We start from the raw sequence: 25,552 nt of genomic DNA, 5'->3' as shown, positions 1-25,552 counted from the left end.
AGCAGAGCAAGTCTAATAGAAAAATCTCAGATTCTGGCTTTGTTCTATAACTTACTAACCATGGAGCTTTAATAAAGTCATTTAATCTTTTTGAAACTTAAATTGATTGCATAATGCTTACCTCTTATTGTTGTTGTAAAATTGAAATGAGAGAACACGCAAAGCTGCCAGCACAATGTTGGCACTTAGTGAATACTAGTAGATGCCGAAGTTGCATGTACTCTAGCTCTGTGTTGTGGGATTATTCTTGATTTGATTGGTGTCACTGCCAACTATTTTCACCAAAATGTGGTGTAGCAAACAACCTTCAACCTCAGTGTCTTACAAAGTTGAGCATTTATTTCTTGAAAGAAGGTATTGAAATATATTGTAGGTCTCACGGTTCTTCTGCACAGGACTGGGAACGTGATCCAAGCTGGGTTTGGCTGTGCTTGAATCTAGGCTCTGGGTTCATTTCAAGTCTAATCCATTTGCCTCTCCTTATTCTGGGGTGGTATGTCCTTCTCATGGTGATGACATCTGTGCAAAAAGACAATGCTTATGACATATTTGCTAAAATTCAACTGGCTAAACAAGTCACATGGGCAAGCCCAAAGGCAAGAGGTGGAAAATGCACTGCATAGAAAGAGCAAGAGGGTGAATCTATACTATTACCTCAGAGAAGCAAAGGATTAAGACCAGTCCTTCCATCTACAACCCTATCTCATCTATCATCTGCATATATTGTAGCTTCTCCCTCTCATACCTTGTTTTCTCAAATCTTGAAATCTTCAATGGCAATTCATTGTGACAGTAGAGAGAGTGTTTGAAAGTAAAGCAAAATCCTAGGAGAAAGGTGGGTAGGCTCTTAGCATATTCCGCACAATAATTTTGGAGGAATAAAAATTAGAGGAAAGTGTGACCTAAAGAAAATCTTGCATCTTTTGCAAAAGATTTTATTATGCAGATGTCTTGTATTTTTCAATGTTCTTTAAAGATTTCCCCTTATTGAAAAATATTCCTATGACAAATGAAATGGAGATGCTAGGTTGAGGCAAAGAATTTAAAAGAGTTTGAAAAGTACAAGGGAAATAAATAACTATCAGAAGGTGAGCAAGAGATGGATAAGAATGAATACTCGTCCCCTGCTTTTTATCTCCCCACCTCCTACTCACACCCCAACTAACAAACCTGCGTCATTTGAGCTGAAAGAAGAATTCATCTCTGAATATAGATCTGAGTTAAAATCATTTTGCAATGGTCCTACTGTGGTTTTTGAGAACAATGCCATCTCTTAAAATAACTGTTTTCAATCGTGACCTTCAGTGTGTCTGAAAGTTTGTGATGATGAATAGTGAATGCTGAATGGCATGCTACAGAATGCAGCCCCTTAATTGCTCACAGAGAAGTCACATAGGAATTTCAATCCTTCTGTTTATGCCAACGCTTGGAAAAGATCACTGAGTTCGGATCTGTGTTGAGCTACCAGATTGAATCAGAGATAAAATTTTCCATTTGCGCCAGCTACTCAGCCTTTGGTGAAATAATTTGGAGAGGTTGGGGGGCAGGGAGCACAGTGTGTAACTATGTTGTGCACAGACTCTGGCGTCAGACGTATGTGGGTTTGGATTGTGGTTTTACCACTTCATGGCTGTGTGGCCTTGAGCAAGTTCATTAATTCTCTTGTTTTTCTCTCACAGTATCTGCAAAATAGGCATCATCATTCCTCACAGGGTTGTTATGAGGATTTAACATGCTAATATATGTAAAATATTGCATACAATAAGCGTGCAAGAGAAGACAGCTGTTGTTGTAACTATTATAATGTATTATGAATTTGTTTTCAGCAAAGAGTAAGGAAGCAACCCAGCTCTGTGGCAAACCTGAGGCATGGACCGGGCAAGGGTGGAGGCTGTGGGATGGGTAAGGAAAGGGTCTGATAAGACAGGTAGGTGGGTGCTCAGGGAATATAGCTAAAGGAAATGCAGACCAAAACCAATGAAAGGGTGATAAAAAGACCTCTTCTCTTTAAGCTGCCTCTTCTTCAAGGCTAAGCATTTAAAGTTCCTTCCTGGAAAATCATATTCATGTTAATGACCCTGAATTTAGTGACTGCAGCAGTGCACCATGTATTTTTCAGCCTCTGGAATAATAGAGGGAAGGATGTGATAATTAATTTAATGTGTCAACTTGACTGAGCCACAGAGAACCCAGATGTTTGGTTAAGCATTATTCTAGGTGTTTCTGTGAAAGTGTTTTGGATGAGATTCAGATGTGTACATATATGTACATATACATTATGTATATATGTGTGAAGCACATATGTATATAGTATATATATGTACATATGTGTGTATATGTGTGTGTGTGTGTGTATATATATATATATATATATAGAGAGAGAGAGAGAGAGAGACAGAGAGAGGGAATATACATATACATTCTATTGGTTCTATTTCTCTAGAGAAACCAGGCTAATACAAAGGAAGTTGTACTTCTTGACTTTTGCTTCTAGAGACTACTTCTGAAACAGTGTTGAAAGCCATCTGAGCTTAAGGTGTGAGGCAAATTACACTGGGAATTCTCCTCCAACTTCTGTGTTCCAAGGAAAGCAAATAATGATCACCCTTCCAGGTAGCACTAAAGGAGAAAGGAAGAGGGAGCTATCTGTTAGGGATTCCACCTAGGAAAACCTTTGGATGGCATTGCTGGAACTAGAAAAATTAGATACTTTCTCTATAAGTGGATCGAGCATGGCAGTGGGGAGTCACAGAGGCAGTATGGTGAAGATTCTATAAAGCAACAGAGAGACTTCTGAGAACAAATCATGAGTCCAAACTGAGTTAGAAGTTGTAGTGTATTAGTCCATTCTTGCTTTGCTATAAAGAAATACCTGAGACTTGTAATATAATGAAAAGAGGTATAATTGGCTAATGGTTCTGCAGGCTATACAGGAAGCATGATGCTGGCATCTGCTTGGCTTCTGAGGAGGCCTCAGGAAACTTACACTCATGGTGGGAGGTGAAGGGGGAGCAAGTACATCACATGGCCAGAGCAGGAGCAAGACAGAGAGAGGAGAGGAGCCACACACTTTTAAACAAACAGATCTTGCAAGAACTCACTCACTATCATGACAACAGCACCAAGGGAATGGTGCTAAACCATTCCTGAGAAATCCACCTCCATGATCCAATCACCTCCCACCAGGCCCCTCCTCCAACATTAGAGATTACAATTTAACATGAGATTTGGGCAAGGACACACATCAAAAACATATCAGCTAGTGAGGCAAAGAATCTTCACCTTGGAAAGGAATGGAATTGGCAACACCAGGCTTCAGCCTTGTCAGAACATGTTTGGAACTAAGAAATAAAATTAGGCCTCAATTCATACATAAGGTACAAAATGGTATGTTGTTCCCTGAAACCAGGGAGAAGCCTGGTCACTAGGGCTAGAACACAAGGTACGGGATGACGAGAAGCCAATTTGATCTGATGAGAGGCACCTGAACTGCTAATGCGAGTTCTACCAAAGCTGTTTTTCTAGATGAAGGACAGCTATGATCCAGGCTTCTGTGCTGCCTTTAAGACAAGGGACCTTGAAGAGACTTTTGTAATGATCAGTCTATTGGTAACTGGGCTTTGGAACAATGAGTCTTTCCAAAACTCTTTCTTCCACATTTGTGGAAAGTAGGAGGTCCATGTGTGTCTCCATCTTTGTCCAGGTCTTCATAGTCATGAACCCTCTCTTGGTGAAATCCCACAAGACAGGACTCCAACATTCCTTCAACATTTCAGACTGAATCCTAGGATTGGCTCAACTCTTTCTAATCATAGTATATGTGTTAGTCTGTTCTCATGCTGCTAATAAAGATGTATCTGAGACTGGGTAATTTATAAAGGAAAGAGGTTTAATGGACTCATAGTTCCACACGGCTGGGGAGGTCTCACAATCATGGCAGAAGGTGAAGGAGGGGCAAAGCCACATCTTACATGGTGGGGGGAAAGAGGACATGTGCAGGGGACCTGCCTTTCATAAAAGCATCAGATCTCATGAGACTTATTCACTATCATGAGAACAGCACAGGAAAAGTCTGTCCCCGTGATTCAATGATCTCCTACCAGGTCACCCCCATGATACTTGGGAATTATGAGAACTACAATTCAAGATGAGATTTGGGTGGGGACACAGCCAAACCATATCAGTATTATCTCACACTGTTTTTTAATCCCTGAGTGGTGACCTTGTTACTGACTTTCTCAACTTTAACTTTACTACATCTTATACTTTGGACTTAATGCCCAATAGTACTTTTTTAGAACCATCCTTGGATACTTCCCTTGGATTTGTTAAAAACTAATAAGTGCATAGCAGTCTAATTATTAAAATAGAATTGGAAATTAACTTTTTCTATCTCTGACAGAAATCTGGAAGATAGATTTATTGATCAGGCACATGCACAGGGACTTAACCTTATTCTACCAATGGTTTAGAATGTGTCTGAAAAACAGCAAACTCTGGACAGCAGCCCTGTAACACATAAATGTATATCAAAGGAAGAATAAGATGATAAGTTTCCTTGAAACAAAATGTATAATTTCATATTTTTTAAGAGTTAGCATGGGGTACAAAGTAGCATGGCAGCCAATCTTTGGAAAATCAAAACAAGAAGTCAGACCTTACCAAAGTGAAATGTTTGCCACACTAGACTGTCTCTCCTACCCCACAGATATGAGTAATCACTGTGTATGTTGCAGAGCATTTAAATTTGAGAGAGGAGATATGACATGTTATTGACTTTGGGGAGGTTTAAAATTCCTCATAAATACTTCTGTCTTGAAATTATGCTTAGTGGGAAACCTTTCAGATTACCAGGTTATAGAGGAAAAAAAAATACCTTAAAAGTCAGCAAGCCAAATAGTTTCTGTCCTCATTGCTACTACCCCAGCTTTAATGTAGAGATGTGTTGTAAGGATTTCTCAGGCTGCCCCTGCTACATACTTTTCAGAGTAACACCAGTACCCAGGTGGTCATGAATTGAAGCAGTCTCCGCTCCACCCCTCTACTATTTGTCCCTTTCTTACTGAATTTGTTCTGGTGGCTCATTAGAAAACAAGACATCAATTCTTTACCATTACTGAACTTCGGGAGGTTGGAAGTTACCAAAGCAATTTGTGTACTCTTTCTAGTTCTTGCCCTTCATCCATCTCTCAACCTCATTGTTCAACCAGTTAAGATAAAACAAATAAAGGAAACAAATAGGTTGTGAATGAATTCTATGACTTGATGCAAGAGATCCTGTTTTCCAGGCTGTCCTTTATCTGGCAATAGCTAGGAAGCCTACTTGAATGTGGCAGGACTGGTCAGGGTTGATTTATCAGGCCTTTCCTAGGGTCGTCTTTGAACTACTACTTCAAAAGATAAGGGCATCATGAACATGGAAGTATGGTCTGACTTCACGGTGCCATATAGTATCAAGCGTCCTTTCCTCCCCTCCAACCCAGGTACCATAAAGCCTACTGAATACCCATTTTCTCTGATATACTCACCTTGTTCTGAGACCAACTGTGCTCTATGCGAACTTACACAAATGCTGAAAGCAAAACAGCTAAAATGAGTGTTTTAATGAGTTTGAGCTGCTATAAAAGAACACCATAGGCTAGGTGGATTATAAACAAGAGAAATTTATTTTTTAAAGTTCTGAAGGCTGGGAGGTCCAAGATCAAGAGGCTGGCAGATTTGCTGTCTGGTGACGATTCATTTCCTGGTTCATAGACAGCTGTCTTCTTGCTATCAGCTCACATGGCAGAAGGGGAAAGGGAACATTCTGAGGTCTTTTTAGAGCACTAATCCCATACATGAGGGCTCTATCCTCATGACCTATGATGCAACAATGAATTAAAAGAGAAAAATCTCAATTCACTGTGGATTTGCTGTTCTCACACCCCAAACTCACCTTAATTAATTTATTCTGCCTAAATCAACTCAGTAGATCAACTATGAGGTGTCATTACACATCACAGCATTCAAGAGACAATATACATCCTGAGCAAAATATTGCATACTATACTATGTCCCAAGTGAGCCAGAAAAAGGCAGGCAAATTCAGTAGATTCAGTTTTACTATCAAATACATACAATGGATTATCTCTGAATTCAAGATGGTTCACAATTCCCCAAGAGGTCAGAAGCACAAGGACTGAGAATGATGTCTAGATATTGCTTAGAAGCACTAAGACTAGGAAGTGACTGAATAATTGAAAATTAGATGACTTCTGAAACTGGAATGTAAACTCCAGGTTTGACTTAATACAGAGGCATTCGGAAGTAGTTAGCATTATTCTCATTTTGTAGATGGAAACACTGAAGATCAAAAAGTAGAGTGGCTTTCCTTAACTTACATATTTAGTAAGTGGCAGAATTGAGGTTTAAAATCTGGTCCTATGGCTCCAGACCACAGAAAAGGGACAGAGTATACAGAGGTATAAGCAGTTCTAGACTAACAGGCTGGAGTGGGGGGCAGGGAGAAGAAACGAGAAGATGCAAGAAAATGGAGAAAATGAATTCAAACTTCTGTCTATCTCTAAACCATATAAACCCCAAAGAGCCTCTTTATCCTCCTTGTATTGCCCGCATTGTTTTCTTGAACCTTCCTTCCAGGTTTGGCTGTAAAACATGTTGTAGGCTAAAAAAAGTCTTAAGATAGAGTATCTAAATAACAGATATTCGGGGTGATTTCTGAACTTTTAAATTTAAATAAGAATCTCCTTATTTAAATCAGACACATTCTCTAGAAACTGTCTCCATTATTTGAGCAATGTGAGGAGGATATTAGTGTTGGCAGGGTTAGTTTGATGGTAAACTGAATAGGCAGGCACTCAACTTCAAAATGATTTAAAGGGATACATGGCTTCAAAATGTTTGTGACTGGAGTGTACCAGGATTTACAATCAGAAAGACAAGGTTTGAAATCTAGACCTGACCAGATGAGTAAAATTCAACAATTCACTTTACCTCTTTGGGCATAGAAATAAATGTCTAAGATAGATGTTTACCCAAAGGCACACTGTAAGATCATGGAAGAACCGGGCTTGGAGCCCAGATCCACTGATACCTAGCCAATCATGTTAACTACGAAATAACCCACAGTAGACACCAAGTACTTGATTGTTGCTTTCTAATTTGTCTATCTGCAGCCTGGACCCTGGACTCTTTGCCAGGCTGGATAATCACAGAACTATTATTTGTCAAATGGTAAACCCCAAGGGCCCTGAAACAACTCCTTGCAGTACCTAGCCCCCACCACCATTCCCTCACCAGGCTGCAGCCTAGATAGAAAATGAATGCAACCTAAAAGGAAAGGGAGGGGCTTTTAAAAAATTACTCCCCCAAGTGTCAAACTTTATGGTGTTTGGATGTTATCTCAAATCTTAATGCCCATTGTTTTATGTCATCTTACAAATTTGTCGCGATCATTATTATTTGCAATTTAAAATTGGGGAAACTGAGGCATACAGCGATGAAATGACTTTTCCAATATTGCACTGCTAAAGAGTGGCTAAAACAGTGTTTAAGGTCCATGCATTTTCTCTGTCTCAAGCTTTCCTCCATGAAATATTGAGAAATGGTTTTATTTGATGAGAGAGGTGTTTATTGACCTACACGATATATAGCCACTCTGAGCAAGCCCTTAGCTCTCAGAAAAAGGATGAGGCGAGAACCCCATTTTCAGAGTGATCTACACTGTTCTCATCTTTTTCTCTGTCCTCTACCACGATGGGGAGGTCACTGCAGCTTCCTTCTCTTTCACTTTGGAGACCCAATAAAAGAGGAACAACCACAAGACTGGCAGCTCTGCTCCCTGGAATCACATGCACCACACGGCGGGAGGAGACCCCTGGGCTCCCCCATCACAGTCTGAGTCCCTTTTATTTCTTATCCAGGCATCTCTACAAAGATCGAGCTGAAGGAATGCTGGTGTGGCTTTCCATTCCTTGCCCTTTATAACAGAATGTAATTGGTTCTAGTTCAGCTACCTCACAAGTGAAAATCTTCTACAAAATTGCATTAGGAAGAAAAAGCAAGCCAATCCGGCAGAGGGCAAGGGCAGCAGAAATCCTGTGTAGGTGTGTGACAAACGGGTTTATATGATTTCCTGAAAAATAAATACATACATAAATAAGCAAACAAACAAATAACACCAGGCTGCCTCTGTATACGCAGTGCTCCGCTAGGTGGCAGCACACTCTGCACCTGGCTTCCTGCCTGCTCCGTTGGAGAGTGGAGCATACCCACCCCATAGGCAGGAGAAAAGGGCAGGACAGAAAGCGGAGTGGAGCTAGTATTTCTTGGTCTCCTGTATGCCAGGTCCTAATATAGACATTTTGAAATATATTCGTTCATTTAATTCCCACAACAACATATTGGGGTAGATGTCTCTGTTTTAAAGTTATTCACAATGAACATTGGATTTTGAGGATTTACTCTATGCCAACTGCTGTACTATGTACTCATTACTTCATTTGACTCCCTTAATATCCCTAAAAGTGATTCTTATTTTTATCCCTCTGTTACAGATAAGGAAACTGAGGTTTAAAGAGGGTAAGTGGCTTCAAAACCACACAAATATTAAGCCAGGACACTGAAATCTGAATTCTGGAAGTATGACATCAGCATCTGTAAACAACTGGAAATGAAATGACATTCCCTGAGTATATGAAAGATTAAGTATTTTCAAATATAAAAAGTGAGACTAGTAACTAGTGCCAAGGTTCCTAATAATAATTTTTCTGAGTATAAAATGAATATATATATATTTTTATGGAGAAATTTTACATATAAGATACTGAGCAAAATATTTTAATTATCATCTATACTGACACAATCCAGAAATAACTATTATTTTTTCCCATTCTACTTTTGCCTGTGTGCATGTGCATGTATTTATAATTGTTCCTGATATGGTTTGGCTCTGTGTCCCCACCCAGAATTGTAATCCCCACATGTTGAAGGTGGGGCTGGTGGGAGGTGATTGGATCATGGGGGTGGATTTCCCCCTGGCTGTTCTCATGATAGTGAGTGAGTTCTCATGGGAGCTGATGGTTTAAAAGTGTGTATCTCTTCTCCCTTCACTCTCTCTCTCTCTTCTGCCACCATGAGAAGAAGGTGCTTGCTTCCCCTTCACCTTCTGCCATGATTGAAGTTTCCTGAGGCCTCCAGTCATGCTTTCTGTTAAGCCTGTTGAACTGTGAGTTGATTAAACCTCTTTTCTTCAGAAATTATTTAGTCTCAGGTAGTTTGTTATAGCAGTGTGAAAACAGACTAATACAGTTCCAATCATATTGAATATAAAGCTTTCGATAATTATACATATACTTGGGAATTTGGATTGCCCAGTTTTTTACTACTCTAACTTTTGTTGTAATACACAGCCTTGGCTATGAATCTGAGCACACATCTCTACTTTTTTCTGTAGACAAGTTTTCTATAAATGGAATTGCTGGATCAAAGAATCTGACCACATTTAAGTTAATACCTACTTCCAAATTATTTTTTAGAAAGATTTTATCAGTTTTATTTTATTTACGCAAGCCCTGTATAAGATTCTCAGTTTCAATTGCTCCTGCTGGTGCCTTGATCTTGGACTTCCTAGCCTGCAGAAATGTATGAAATTAATTACTCTTGCTTATATGCCACTCAATCTAGGATATTTTGTCTTAGCAGCCTGAAGGAATAAGACACCTGAAATTAGAGTTGAAACTTCTCCACTCTAATGAGGTAATCCTCGTAATTATCAGCTTGTGTGTATAATTTAGCACCATCAAACTTTGTCACAGGATTTCACTCAGTGAGAGTGAAATCATTTTCATTCTTTAGTCTTCATGACACTGTACTTCCCCCTGTTTTTGTTCTGTTTCTGACTAGCATTTTCCTCCATCACTAGAACCTATTGCTCCATGAAAATCTTCACATGATTACCAGAGTCCACTTTTCCTAGTCCTAGCTGACTAGGTAGCTTGGCTGTCTTAATATAAACACAAACTTAAACTTTTAAAATTTCTCAAATAAGCATAGAGTTCATCCAAGCAGACGGAAAAGGAAGGATACAGAGACACTATTCAAGGCAGAGTAATAGAGCAAAGAATGAGGTAGGGATGTGAATATCACTCCCAAGAATGACTAAAGTAGTGTTTCTCCCAGAATTCCAGGGTATTTGACAGGTGTTGCTCAAAATAAAAGAAGGAACACAGAGAGGGTACTCAATTCTCATTCTAGTTTGAGAAATATGACATGTTCTGCCCCCAATTTACCGTATAAATTTGCAGCGTAAAAATCTCGGAAAAGTCCTACAATATGAAGACCTATTTAATCCAGTCTTTCTCATATTTATTTAACTATTGAGCATTTTGTGGCAAAAGGTCTAGTGAAATACAAGTGTGGGAAATTCTGAACTAGGAAGATGAGGTTCCCAGTAGTGACATTAGTAAGTTAGAGAAAAACAGGTCATGGCAGATCTTAGCTGCCTGGAGTTGTTGGAGGGGTATTGTAGGTGTTTTGTTCAGCTTTGGGGACTGAATAACAGTGTTTCATCAGTTCATCAAGTTGGATTAAGTGATTTTTCTTGAATAGATTATTTAATGCATTTACCCAATGGAAGAAACCATGCTTTGTACATAAAATAAAGTAACATTTCTTTAAACTTCAAAAAAAATGGAGGGGCAGGGAGGTATATACAAAGTTTCAGTTAGATAGGAGAAATAAGTTGAAGAGATCTATTGTACAACATAGTGACCATAGTTAACAACAATGTATTCTATTCCTGAAAATTGCTCAAAGAGGAGATTCTGATTGTTCTCGCCAAAAAAAAAGTATGTGAAGTAATGCATATGCTAATTAGCTCAATTTAGCCATTCCACAATTTATACATATTTCAAATCAATATGTTGTACATAATAAATATGCACAATTATTATTTGTCAATGAATTACTTAAAATATATTTTACAAGGGAGAAATCTGATGAACATTTTCTTTTGTAAATAGATAACATTTAGTGTGATATGAGCAAGGGTCTGAAGCCAGGTAATGGATTGAGAGGACTTTGGAGCTGATAGGACTTCTCCCCTAGGACAGATGTGGTGCCTAATTCTCATAATGGTCTTGTGAGTGGAGAGAAAAACAATTCAAAAAGGAGAAGGAAAGACCAAAATTCTGCAATTGATTAACAGAGGAGGTGAAGTAGAGAAAGGAATCAAAAGATGCTCATGTTTATTAATTCATTTATCCAGACAGCAAATATCTGCAATGCTAGTAACTGTAAGTACCAATTAAACCTTCCATAGGCCAGGCATAGTGGCTCATGCCTGTAATCCCAGCACTTTGAGAGGCTGAGACCAGAGAATCACATGAGCCCAGGAGTTTGAGACCAGCCTGGCCAACACAGTGAGACCATGTATCTACAAAAATTAAAATAAAAAAACTAAAAAGATTTTTTTTAAAAAACCCTCCACAGCCCCTACTTGTATTCTGGGAATACAAGAGAATGTGCAGAAGGACTTTTTTCCTCTCCCCAATGCCTCCCAGAGATTGAACAATATTAACTATATGGAAAATATAAATGCACATAATAATTTTTATATCAGATATGTATATACAAATAAAATATTCATTTTCTATCAGCCAAGTTCTATTATGTCTGTGTATGTGTATTATATTGAATGTATAGTGAAATATTTAAATGTTATAAGGAAACAAGATAAATCCTGTGATCCAGGCTAATAACTAATATTATCACACCTCCCAGAACTCATGCCCTGATGTTGATGCAGCACCCAAAATTCGGCTTCCAAATCACTCAGACTATTGTTTGTTATTTCATTGCACTGTTCCTTTTTTTATTTCTGTAATAATGATAACAACCAACTCATCAATGCCTGGTGAGCAGAGCATTCAAGCAGCAGAGAAAATCTATCCTGAAAGATAACCAGTTTCTCTAAGCTGAAATGATACTTAAAAAAAACCACACACAGTCAAGCAAACAAAAAAAAGAATAGACCATGCAGTATCTGAAGGGAGAAAACTCACTCTCTTTGCTGTAATTTTAGAAAATGGGATATAACAACCTCTTTTGGTGTGGTGCCTGTGCATGTTTCAATATTTTTATAGAAAATGGTAATATAATTTCTAGTCTCAGAAGTGAGCTGACATGACCAGTAATCTTTACTGCCCTCTGAAGAGAAGGTTAGGCAGATATAAATTACAGCTTTGAAGATATGTGTATACTTACCAGCATTATTCACTGAAATAAAAGCTAGAATATTACCTTGGAATTGAAATGAGTCAGAAATGGATAAAACACTTGTTCTCACAAGATTTTGCTCTTCCTGGATAAATAACAAACCAAATCGTCAAGTGTATACTTCGCTGCCTAGTTGAGGGAAGCTCCATGCTAAAAAGGCTGGGAAAACAGTAACGTAAGAACAAAAGTGCTGAAGTCACATCGATACGGGTGTGATACTTCCCCCCACCCAAGTTACACTGACTAGCTGTGTAACTTGAACAAGTTGTTTGACCTCTCTGAACTATGATTTCCATTTCGGAAAAATGAGGAAAAATAGTTATAAAACATATTTTATAATTTATATAATTTTTTTAAAGTGACAATAAGTGTGTGCTGTAGAAAAGAGGCTCAAAAACTATTCATTATTTCACCTCACACAACATTCTTATTGGACTAGAAGGTCATATTGCACTGAAATACTTTGAGAACAAGGATGTGGCCCCTAGTCTCAGAAGAGTTGCAATGTAGTTGCCAAAAAAAAAAAAAATCGAAAGAGAAATAGACTAAACAATTTTTATGAGGCCCGCTCAAGAAAAAGCAGTGAGCTACTTCTCCGTGAGTCTCATTGTGTAGTGCGAAGAGCAGATGTTTCAGGACTGAGTTAGTCACCCTTGATATACCTTGATCTACGTGTTAGAGGGTTAGGATGCCACTAGTCATGGAACATCAGGAGGGCGCCCTCCAGGTGGGCAAAGGGTTTCAGCAAATATGACAGCATAAAATCATTTTAGACTATTAAATGACAGAAAATTCATTACTCATAATTAATATTTGACTATCCAGTATTTCATCTTCTACAACTGAAACAAACTTCCATTTTAGGCATCACTGAAAGGAGAGTTCAATAATGAAAAAGAAAACAAAGAGAAATACCTTTACTAAAAATAAGATAAAGGATCTAGCCAAACAAATAACAAAAGGAAAGTACAAAAGACTAATACATATTTTAAAAATATTAAGCCTTGTTAGGAAAGAAATACAAACTAAAAAATTTAAAAAACCATGGTTAACTATTCAAATTTCTAAATATTGCAGAAAAAGGGGGAGGAGGAGAAGGAGAGGGGAGGGAATAAAAGTGTTGGTACAAGTATAGGACAATAGTCATTCGCATGGATTCCTAGTTGGCATGGATTGGCACAATCTTCTTGGAAGTCAATTTGATACTATTTATCATAATTTTTAAAAATTATGTAATTTAGCCCAGCAATTCCCAAGAAATTTATGTTAAGCATATAGCTACAAGAGTGTTCATTGACAGTTCTCAGATAATAGTGAATGATTAGAATAAATCTAAATATCTTACTACTGACTGATTAAATGATTTATATCATATCTATTCATGAAATCCTATGAAATCATAAACATTAGGTAATACTTGTCTAAGTAATGCTACGTTATGAAGTGGAAAATGATATTCCAATATAAACCATTTTAAATATGACTATAAATATATACAAATAGAAAGAACAAATGTTATTTTGAGAGTGGTCATTATTTGGTAATACTGTTTGTATTACCAAGTAATACAAATGTTTTAGCTTGTTCATTTGTACCTTCTGAATTTCCTGCAGTTTTCCGTTATTTAATGAGATGTTAAAAATAAAAAATAAAAAATAAAACAAAGAAAATGAGAAAATATTATTCAATGCAATGAGAACTAATTTTTCAGGATCTACATACAGGATAAAACTCTGGAGGAAAATACAGTGATCTCTATGGGCACGTGTAGAGGGAGAATAAATTCTAAAAAGTAAGTGGACCAGTGATGGCTAAATTCAGCTTTGTCATAACTTATTCAACAATGATTACCATGTATCTTCAGAACTATGCTGATTTTGACTACGGTAGTATAATGAATTGTACTATTAGTGGCCATTATACAAAGTCATCGTAAGGGCAGAATTTGGGAGAAATTTGGCTTTTCCACTGTAAATCATCCTGAGAAGAGGTATCAATACCGGACATAAAAGAGTGATTGAGAGTAACTTTGCATATAAATATTAAGTATTTTCAGGGCTATTCCAGACAGATAGCTAATTTTGTGATATGGGAAAGTCTTTGTCTATAGTTTCTAAGAATAGCCGCATCTTGTAGGAATTGTAAATAACTTTCCCTATTGAATTTCCCTTCTGTTATTATTGAACCTGTAATGATATTCAACTATGATTTGCCTTAGCCGTACGAGGGGCATTATGACAAATATAAGATTAGGGTTATAAAGGTCACCTGAGTCAGGGAGAAGAGTGTTCATTAGATGGAAAGAAAGATGGCTGATGAAGTAACGGATTCCCAGGAACAGTGATAAGCAACAGCAATGACAGATGTGTCGATCATGAAAGCATCTTCAGGGTTTTTAAACAAATTCTGTGCACTTGAACTGAAGATTTACATTAAATTTACCTAAAATATAAATGGTGAGTTTAAAATCAACGCAATTTGGATATTCAAAGTCTTTGTAAAGTTAATGATACCTGGAGAACTCAGACTGAGCCCTAGGTGACATGGCACAAGCATGTTCCCAAAAATACATCAATTGACTCCAACTCAAGAGACACCATTAGTTCCTGATGCATACTAATCATAGAAAGGACTTAAGATCACACTGTGGTTTCTTCAGGCTTCACCAAGATATGAATACAAATGAAGTCGCATTAATGGTAATAACTGAAATCCTGCAAGACTACTCCTTAACTACACAATGGATAACCTCCAGCATCTTTTTAAAAGTCTGCCCCAATCACTTCTAAAGGCCACCAGAAGAGTTACTTGCCATTCACTAACCTTTATGCCACGTTTTTACACTGTTAAAGAGTCAATTGACGATAGTGCCTTGATTCTGGCACTGCTGCTAGTATCTATTCTTCATTGCACTGGGGTCATTAATTTATTCAAAAAATATTTGTTAAACAACTCCTAGATAATATTATCTGTTCAACTGACTGTATAAAACAGAATGTAAATAAAACAGATATGTTCTTATTATCCTAGGGCTCACATGGCAGGAGACAGAGAATACATAGGTAGGCAAATAGACATACAGTATGCTAGGTTGTGACAAATGCAGGGATGACAAATAAATCAGCGTAAGAAAATGCAGAGTGATGGAGGTGAGGACAAGCTTTTTAAACAGGGGAGTCATGGAAGACCTGTTTTTGCAGAGACATGTTTGAAATGAGGGAGAAAGGCAGGTGGTTATCTGTGCAAAGATCATTCAAAATAGTGGTAGCAGCGAGGGCACATGGAGATTCGTGGGCCCTTTCTGTGGCTAGTGATAATGTTGAGACTGGGGAGAGGTTATGGCAAAGAGATAATTACTAGTACACCCAAAGCTATATTATCAAATATAAAATTATCAAATTGTCACTAAATGGAGGCAACTCATATTTCATGCCAGAGAGGAACAATGCCCGTTCTTACACCCTATCTTGAAATTTGTCACTAGAGGAATTGAAGAAGCATGACTTTAATTCAGACCCTCAGAGTCCCCGGGGAAATAACTCCCTCTTTCAACTTCTCCTTATAAAATCCCTCTCTTGAGAACTAATGCATGAATCCAGGGATCAGGTTAAAAGTTAGACACAATGCTATCTTGTCCATCTCCTCCTTCCCTTCAAACTCTATAGCACATATCTACAACCCTAATCCCCTGCCATGCTATAAAAATGACTCATACCATTCATGTTTTGTTAATAATTTATCTCTCTCATGTAGCATAGTGTGGGAGTTCACAAATACCCCAAACAAAATTTGAAGAAACAAATTAAACCCATCAATACCATAGCCATGTCCAGATATATCTGAATGCCAGCATGGGCACAGATGGGGCTTGGATTCTGATTTTCCCAAAATTGATGGAAAAATTAATCTGTGGATGAGACAAAGGGAACAGGGAGCTGAAATAATACTATTTTCATAAAGCATTTCTCACGTTCTGATGGGAAGAGATCGGCTTCCAAACCAAATAGATACAGATTTAAAGTGTTTGTTTTTCTGTGTGTCTGCCCTTAGACAAGTACATTCACTCATCCATTCTTCACTTACTAGGCACCTATTGAGGACATACTGCCTTTTGAGCCCTGTGCAGGTACAAAGTATGCAGAGATGAATCAGGCTTTTAAAAATTCTCTTAAGAAACTCATTTACTAGTGGGTAAGACAGATAAAAACAAGCATGTAGTTATTCCAGTTTAGTGTCTCTAATCCTCAGTTTCATTCAATCTAAAAATGAAGCACAATACCTCCTTAGCTAGATCATTACAAAGATTAAATAGCTAAAATACATCAAACACCTAGCAGAATGTTGGACTCATAATAAGCATTCAGTAAGTGTTAAAAAGCAGCACAAGGCGGAAAAAAGAGCATTGGGTAATTCAGTGGATCTCAAACTCTAGGGAATTTCAGAATCCTTTGGAGGGCTTGCTAAACAGACTGCTGCCCACCCATCCCCCACCACCAGAGATTCAGATTCAGTAGATATGGGGTGGTACCCAAGGATTTGCATTTCCTGCAGTTCTTAGCTGATGCTGATGCAGTTGGTCCAAGAACCACATTTGAGAATCACTGGCTTACAGAATCAGATGTACTTGCAATGTCATTCCAAAGCTCTCCTTTACAATATCTGTGGTCATGGATGAGTAATTTAAATTCTCTTAGTCTCTGACTACACATCTCACAATTGAGGATACTAATACATATATCACAGGACTGCTTTGAGAGGACTCACTAATACAGTTTGGCATATGGTATGGGAACAATAGTCATAAATTAGCTCTCGTTTGGTCTGTTTTCATTTATCTGAGCTCTGAAATTACTGTTGAAACTCCTCAGAACTTTCTAATTTTCATGAAAGTAGTTTTATAAGATTATCTTTTCTGCTAGACAGAAAGCGCCTCAAGAGAAAGGATATGATTTTCTACATTCTTCATCTAATATAGTGCCTGGAATATGACAGATATTCCCACAATATATGTATATTGTCTTTATTATAATTGGATCTTTCTAAAGATACCATATGCCTTCATTATTTTACCCTTTTGCTTGTTTTCCAAAAGCAGGAAGTTCCAATAAATAGAAAGTTGCAGAAATTTTGCTGTCTTTCAAGCGTCACTCACATACCATTGCCTATTGATTAACCAGACAAGCTCTGTTTCTAGCATTTAAGCAGTTGTTTGAAAACAATTACATGAACTTTCTCAGATGTGATCTTGACCTTTCTTCTTGTTCTCTGACCAGTGCTCATGGAAATGCTGTTTGCAATTATTTCTCCGCAACCTTGATCTTGGTGTCATTCTGCTCACTACCTTTTAGTGGCCAAATTTGTGTCATCTAATACCATTGTGGTACTCAGGGTCATCTTGATAGATGTGCAACCAGTGCAGTCAAACAGGGCCCTGGGTTTAGAAAGACTCTGTGCTTGGTTTTATGCTCTGTGATTATCATCTTTAAAGTCTTAATTTTTGGACAAGCAACCTGAATTTTTATTTTGCACTAAGCCCTGCAAATTATGTAGCTGGTTCTGCTGGCACTAAAGCTGGGATTCCGGGGAAATGCAGATGCTACATCAACAATTAAAAAAAAAAAATCTACTTCTTTCATCTTTCGCCAACTCATTTGTAGGTTTCTCAAAAACTATGTAACCTTCGGAAGATCACTTCAATGAGTCTGAACAACCTCATCTTAAATGGATGCTTTTTTATGTACTTCTAGTTCTAAAACACTATAAATTTGTTAATTTCTAAATACAGAGTACTTTACAACTTAAAAAAAAGGAACTGCTACTTTAAGGACACACATTTGCTAAATCTATCTAAATCCATTCAATGTCTTTTAAGATGAAAAGCAGATGGTGAATGTATCCTAAGATACCATTACTTCTGAATTCATATAACTATATACCTTGCATTTCCATGTAATTTCCTGGGGATAGTCAATCCAAGAAAGCTTCCTATACCTTAGCCTGAAAAATGACACATCAACAGCATGCTGAGCCTCCCCATTACCGGGAATGCAGGGCCCATTAAACTGTGAGGATGCATATGCACACCTAATTATGTTTATGCCTCCTTATAAATCAGCAAAGTGAAAGCATATGCATGCTGAAAATTACCCATAATTAACTTTCCTAATTGCACCCAAATAAAGAGGGAAATAATTCACTTCAGAGTATGTTTTCATCCTTTGGGCAACGCCTACACTCATCTTGTTTAGGTTTTGAAAAGTTGTCTCCTTGTTCATAAATGTAAATTAATTCTTTGTATGCTAAACCACAACATAGTTCTTCCCTGGGTGTTGAGCCAGAGAAAGTGAAAAGATTCAAATATGAATGTCAGAGGACTAGAGCAGGGATCTAGGCAGCAAAAAAGCATACAGAGGAAATTCTAGGTAAACGAAAACAATTCCTTCATTCTGATGAAGAGGGCAATGCAGATGGTGACAGGCCAACCACAGATACAATAGGAGGCAACAACCAGGGACAGATCCTCAGGGAAAGGAAGCATTAAATTTAGATGTCGGACAGAAGACTCAATTTCATGACAGTAATTGAGATCAATTGGAGCACTTTCTGTTCTCCTTACCCACCATTTCCCTTGCAGTTTCTCTGAACAATTACTGTTCTATTACTGGCAGAACTAAGACAGGCAAAAGTTGTGCATGCCTCATTGGGCTTCCAGATATGGTTTATTGCTATCCTTAGGGACAGGAACAGAAAGAAAAGGTGTGGAAGGGGAGGACAAAAAAACAGGGCTTTTGATGTTCACAAAAAGAGAAATCATTCTTCTGCTAACTCGGAAGTACGGAGCCCTGAATAAGAAGTCTGAGTATCTGCCTTCTGATCACTCTCTCTGGGTGCTTTGCATTCATTGTGTTGTTTAGTTCTCATATCAGCACCATTGTTGTCTTCATTCACTGTACAGATGAAAATGAGGATAAAGAAATCAGATAAGATGATCCAATAATAAGTTGATGGAGTGAAGTTTCAAACCTCGGATTGTTTCTTACCCCTAAGCCCTTGTTTTAGGCTACACTGCCATGCAATTCAAGGGAACCCAAATTCCCAGATTGAATCATTTGCATTTTGGCAAAGATGTAGATGGACTTTTATTTTCTTTTTACTATATTAACAATTTCAAAATATAGAACAAATGAATTAATGACTTTAAAATAAAATGTGTATCATATGACTTTACTGGCTTCTGTTGACTTATGCTAGGACAATGTTTTTATTTGAGCCTACCTACTATCTTTGAAAGTCCTCAATTTTAGTTTTCTCAAATAATAAGTCTAGCTTTCCTGAAGGAAAAGGATAGAAAATTTCCATCTAGACTCTAACAATAACACTCACTTTTGCAAAATTTTCATGAGAACTAAATAACTCAAGGAAGTCATCTGTTTGGACATTGAATTTCAGGAAAGCAGAATGGTGAATGAGACCAATTCTTTTTTTTTTAATTATTATACTTTAAGTTCTAGGGTACATGTGCACAACGTGCAGGTTTGTTACATATGTATATATGTGCCATGTTGGTGTGATGCACCCATTAACTGCTCATTTACATTAGCTATATATCCTAATGCTATCCTACCCCTTCCTCCAACCCCATGACAGGCCCCGCTGTATGATGTTCCCCTTCCTGTGTCCAAGTGTTCTCATTGTTCAATTCCCAACTATGAGTGAGAACATGCGGTGTTTGGTTTTTTGTCCTTGTGATAGTTTGCTGAGAATGATGGTTTCCAGCTTCATCCCTGTCCCTAACAAAGGACATGAACTCATCAATTTTTATGGCTGCATAGTAGTCCATGGTGTATATGTGCCACATTTTCTGAATCCAGTCTATCATTGATGGACATTTGGGTTGGTTCCAAGTCTTTGCTATTGTGAATAGTGCCGCAATAAACATACGTGTGCATGTATCTCTATAGCAGCATGATTTATAATCCTTTGGGTATATACCCAGTAATGGGATGGCTGGGTCAAATGGTATTTCTAGTTCTAGATCCTTGAGGAATTGCCACACTGTCTTCCACAATGGTTGAAGTAGTTTACAGTCCCACCAACAGTGTAAAGGTGTTCCTATTTCTCCACATCCTCTCCAGCACCTGTTGTTTCCTGACTTTTTAATCATCACCATTCTAACTGGTGTGAGATGGTATCTCATTGTGGTTTTGATTTGCATTTCTCTGATGGCCAGTGATGATGAGCATTTTTCATGTGTCTTTTGACTGCATAAATGTCTTCTTTTGAGAAGTGTCTGTTCATATCCTTCACCCACTTTTTGATGGGGTCGTTTGATTTTTTTCTTGTAAATTCGTTTGAGTTCATTGTAGATTCTGGATATTAGCCCTCTGCCATATGGGTAGACTGTAAAAATTTTCTTGTATTCTGTAGGTTGCCTGTTCACTCTGATGGTAGTTTCTTTTGGTGTGCAGAAGATCTTTAGTTTAATTAGATCCCATTTGTCAATTTTGGTTTTTGTTGCCATTGCTTTTTGTGTTTTAGTGATGAAGTCCTTGTCCATGCCTATGTCCTGAATGGTATTGCCTAGGTTTTCTTCTAGGGTTTTTATGGTTTTGGTTCTAACATTTAAGTCTTTAATCCATCTTGAATTAATTTTTGTATAAGGTGTAAGGAAGGGATCCAGTTTCAGCTTTCTACATATGGCTAGCCTGTTTTCCCAGCACCATTTATTAAATAGGGAATCCTTTCCCCATTTCTTGTTTTTGTCAGGTTTGTGAAAGACCAGATGGTTATAGATGTGTGGTATTATTTCTGAGGGCTCTGTTCTGTTCCATTGGTCTATATCTGTTTTGGTACCACTACCATGCTGTTTTGGTTACCGTAGCCTTCAGGTATAGTTTGAAGTCAGGTAGTGTGATGTCTCCAGCTTTCTTCTTTTGGCTTATGATTGTCTTGGCAATGTGGGCTCTTTTTTGGTTCCATATGAACTTTAAAGTAGTTTTTTCCAATTCTGTGAACAAAGTCATTGGTAGCTTGATGGGGATGGCATTGAATCTATAAATTATCTTGGGCAGTATGGCCATTTCCATGATATTGATTCTTCCTATCCATGAGCATGGAATGTTCTTCCATTTGTTGTGTCCTCTTTTATTTCATTGAGCAGTGGTTTGTAGTTCTCCTTGAAGAGGTCCTTCATGTCCCTTGTAAGTTGGATTCCTAGGTATTTTATTCTCTTTGAAGCAATTGCGAATGGGAGTTCACTCATGATTTGGCTCTGTTTGTCTGTTATTGGTGTATAAGAATGCTTGTGATTTTTGCACATTGATTTTGTATCCTGAGACTTTGCTGAAGTTGCTTATCAGCTTAAGGAGATTTTGGGCTGAGACGATGGGGTTTTCTAGATATACAATCCTGTCATCTGCAAACAGGGACAATTTGACTTCCTCTCTTCCTAATTGAATACCTTTATTTCCTTAGCCTGCCTGATTGCCCTGGCCAGCACTTCCTACACTATGTTGAATAGGAGTGGTGAGAGAGGGCATCCCTGTCTTGTGCCAGTTTTCAAAGGGAATGCTTCCAGTTTTTGCCCATTCAGTATGATATTGGCTGTGGGTTTGCCATAAATAGCTCTTATTATTTTGAGATACGTCCCATCAATACCTAGTTTATTGAGAGTTTTTATCATGAAGGGCTGTAGAATTTTGTTGAAGGCCTTTTCTGCGTCTATTGAGATAATGATGTGGTTTTTGTTTTTGGTTCTGTTTATATGATGGATTACATTTATTGATTTGCATACGTTGAACCAGCGTTGCATCCCAGGGATGAAGCCCACTTGATCATGGTGGATAAGCTTTTTGATGTGCTGCTGGATTCGGTTTGCCAGTATATTATTGAGGATTTTTGCATTGATATTCATCAGGGATATTGGTCTAAAACTCTATTTTTTTTGTTGTGTCTCTGCCTGGCTTTGGTATCAGGATGATGCTGGCCTCATAAAATGAGTTAGGGAGGATTCCCTCTTTTTCTATTGATTGGAATAGTTTCAGAAGGAATGGTACCAGCTCCTCTTTATACCTCTGGTAGAATTTGGCTGTGAATCCGTCTGGTTCTGGACTTTTTTCGGTTGGTAGGCTATTAATCATTGCCTCAATTTCAGAGGCTGTTATTGGTCTATTCAGGGATTCAACTTCTTCCTGGTTTAGTCTTGGGAGGGCGTATGTGTCCAGGAATTTATCCATTTCTTCTAGATTTTCTAGTATATTTGTGTAGAGGTGTTTATAGTATTCTCTGATGGTAGTTTGTATTTCTGTGGGGTCAGTGGTAATATCCCAATGAGACCAATTCTTAATGGATGACAGTGTCAGTGTTTATAGTGTCTTTGACATCCCAGGTGGTGTGCCATGGTACCTGAAGTGGGGTTGCACATTGATTTCGTCTTTAGGGCTCAGTACCTACTTCTCTTGGCGTCTGGAGATTTTATAAACTACCTAATACTCTTTAATAAATCCCTTTTCTGCTTTTAGTGGCCAGAGTGGATGCCATTTTTTGCAACTAAAAATTGTAATTTTGACACCATCTTAAATATGAACTCTCTTCCCTGGCATCCATCAACTTCCCTCAGGAAAAAACAAACAAACAAAAAAAACAACTTTGGTAACATCACCTACTACTTGTCCATAGCAATGTTCTAATCAGTGTGATTTGTACCAGGCATTCCCTGTACTCAGAAAGCAATCCTATTCAATTAGACACCTCACTAGGCTTACTACGCTGGAAATCATACAGCGATCAGTTTCAAGGATCATTTATTTTATATACAAGTACCTAGACTAAGCCCCTACCCATGAGTAAATATAAGGATCATCCAGCCACCAATAAAGTTTGCACAAAAAGAAAAACAGGGCAAGCTCACATCAAAATCAGTCAATCCCCAAGCAGATCTCTTCTGCATTCCTGCTTGTTTCCTACATTTGAACACTGGAAATGGCTAAGTGCTAGGAAACCTAAGAGTCATGTTTATCTTCATACCTTCATACCTCTGATTTTCACATTTTTATTACAGAGTTCTATGACCCACTCCCATTACTTAAGTTAAAAACCTGTGATTTTTTTATTACGTCTATACCATTAGTTCGTGAATTCAATTCAGTTAATTGTATCTACTTCACATTTTTTCAAATTATTCCTATGTCCATCTACTCATGACTTATATCAGTGGCCTCCTGATGGTTTTACTTGCTTCCAGTTTCCTTGCTGTTTTTTTGTTCTCCATAAGTATTAGGAGGGATATTTTTCCAGAACACAAATATGATCATGCCACTCCATGCCCTAAAACCCTTTTAATCACCCACAGAATAAAATCCCAACTTGCCAGCAAATAGGACATACATGATGTGGCAAAACCTGCCCCTCCATCCTCATCTACAGTGCTCTCCCACCCACACTATAAAAATCAACCCTTGATAAACCACAGAAACACATGCGGTTCTCCAAACAATCTTGCTTTCCATTTCCATGCATTTATCACATTGTCCCTCTTAGCAACACGTCCTGTATAGAGTGGCTCAAAAACCTCAGCTCTAAGGACCCTTCAATGTCTCTAGACTCATCTGAGTTTTTCCTCTGTGCTCCCACACTCCCAAAGTGTCTTATTCATTCGTTCCACCCTCCATTATGTGGTCATGATTATCTGTTTGGGATTCTGTCTCTTCACCTAGTTTCTACTTCCTCTTATCACTGCCTACAAGAGGGGTCAGATTTGATGCCTGTCTTGTTGGTCAGTGACTGATGCTTGACAGCTTGTGTAAACTGGATTCTTTCAGCTGACTTCCATGAATTATTGTTGCTGTTAGCATAGACATTCTTAGGGCTTATGAATTCCTCAGAGAACCTCATGTTACTCTTCAATGAATACACCTGTGTCTAGTAGTGGATGAGACACATAATTATTTTAATGATGATTATTAATAATAATAATAATTAGCTACTATTTACAGAATATTACTATATGGCACTAAGTCATTTAATCCCATCATAACACTATGCCAGAAGTTATGTCATTGTCACCTTGTAGATGAGGAAAATGGGGTACAGAATAATTTTAAACATTGCCAAGTGTCATGAAACCTAAAGGAGGCAAAGCCTGCAAATGAACTACACTCTGTCTGATTCTAAGTTTTACGTGCGTCATCATTTAACTTTGCAGACCAGAAGTGGCTCACTTATTTAATTGGACTGAACAGCATTTGCCTTTCTTCTTTAACAGCTTTATTCACACAATTCACATATAATACAATTCACTCATTTAAAGTATACAACTCAATAATATTTTCAGATGTATGCAATCATCTCCACAGCCCATTTTAGAAATTTTCATTATCTCATAAAGAAATCCTGTACCTTTTAGCCATCACTTCCCATCCCTCTACCCAACACTCTCAGCCCTAAGCAACCACAACTTACCTTCTCTCACTAGAGATTTTCAGTTCTTGATGTTTTATGTGAATACAATCATATAATATGTGTCCTTTTGTGTCCAGCTTCTTTCAAATAGAATAATGTTTCAAGTTTCATTCCCTACTAGCATGTGTTAAGTACTTCATTCCTTCATGTCTGCCTTGCTTCTTTTGGCTGGTTTTCTAGTCTGTTCTTATCTGAGAACAGTAACTTCCTTACGCCAGAGCAAGAAGGGCTTCTTTCCTGGACTTTGTCCTTGAAAGGCACTTCTCTGTCTCTTCTCTACCAGTGCCCAGTGCCATTTCCTATGGGGTAAGTCATTAGGTCCAGGTACCTGGGGCCCAAAAATATCCTGACCAAGTAGCCCAGGGTATGTGCATCTTCTCAGAGACAATTCTCCTCAAAGTGAACCCCACCCTACCATTGGTGAGGCCACCATTTGTTGTGAAGTATGAATGGGACTTTGACGTGAGGGCTTGGGTGTCCATATACATGCAGACAGGGTCCCTCACACAGTCCAGTGGAGCTGGGGTCGGGAAGAAAAGGTGAAGTGCAGTTGAATAACACAGAGAAATTTGAGAATGCCTAGCTTAAACCTGAACTTGCTATACAAAGCTATATTTGTTAAAATAAGAGAAAAAAAGAAAATATTTAATAGTTTCTAGTTTATAACTAACTTTTAAATATTTAGACATATGGTATGTTGACGTCTTATTGTACTCATATAACTGACCTTGCAAAATTTTAGAAGTGGGCCTTTTTAAAGCACAAACAGATCCATGAATAATTCCACAACACATGATTCATAAGAGCAGTTTTACAG

The 25,552-nt window shown here is 37.9% G+C and overlaps 1 long non-coding RNA gene across 1 annotated transcript; it reads right to left on the bottom strand.

Moving 5' to 3' along the window:
• Nucleotides 1–385: 385 nt before the first annotated feature.
• LOC134762117 (uncharacterized) lies at nucleotides 386–25,073 on the bottom strand. Its single transcript, XR_010141778.1, has 3 exons — nucleotides 24,736–25,073; nucleotides 14,545–14,718; nucleotides 386–519 (listed from the first exon to the last, which is right to left on the bottom strand). It is a non-coding gene; the product is annotated as an uncharacterized LOC134762117 (long non-coding RNA).
• Between the last annotated feature and the right edge of the window lie 479 nt (nucleotides 25,074–25,552).

The sequence above is a fragment of the Pongo abelii genome, chromosome 9, assembly GCF_028885655.2.
Source record: "Pongo abelii isolate AG06213 chromosome 9, NHGRI_mPonAbe1-v2.0_pri, whole genome shotgun sequence".
Classification (NCBI taxonomy): Eukaryota; Metazoa; Chordata; class Mammalia; order Primates; family Hominidae; genus Pongo; species Pongo abelii.
Note: the sequence above shows the minus strand (reverse complement) of the source record. Positions and strands in the feature narration are given on the sequence as shown.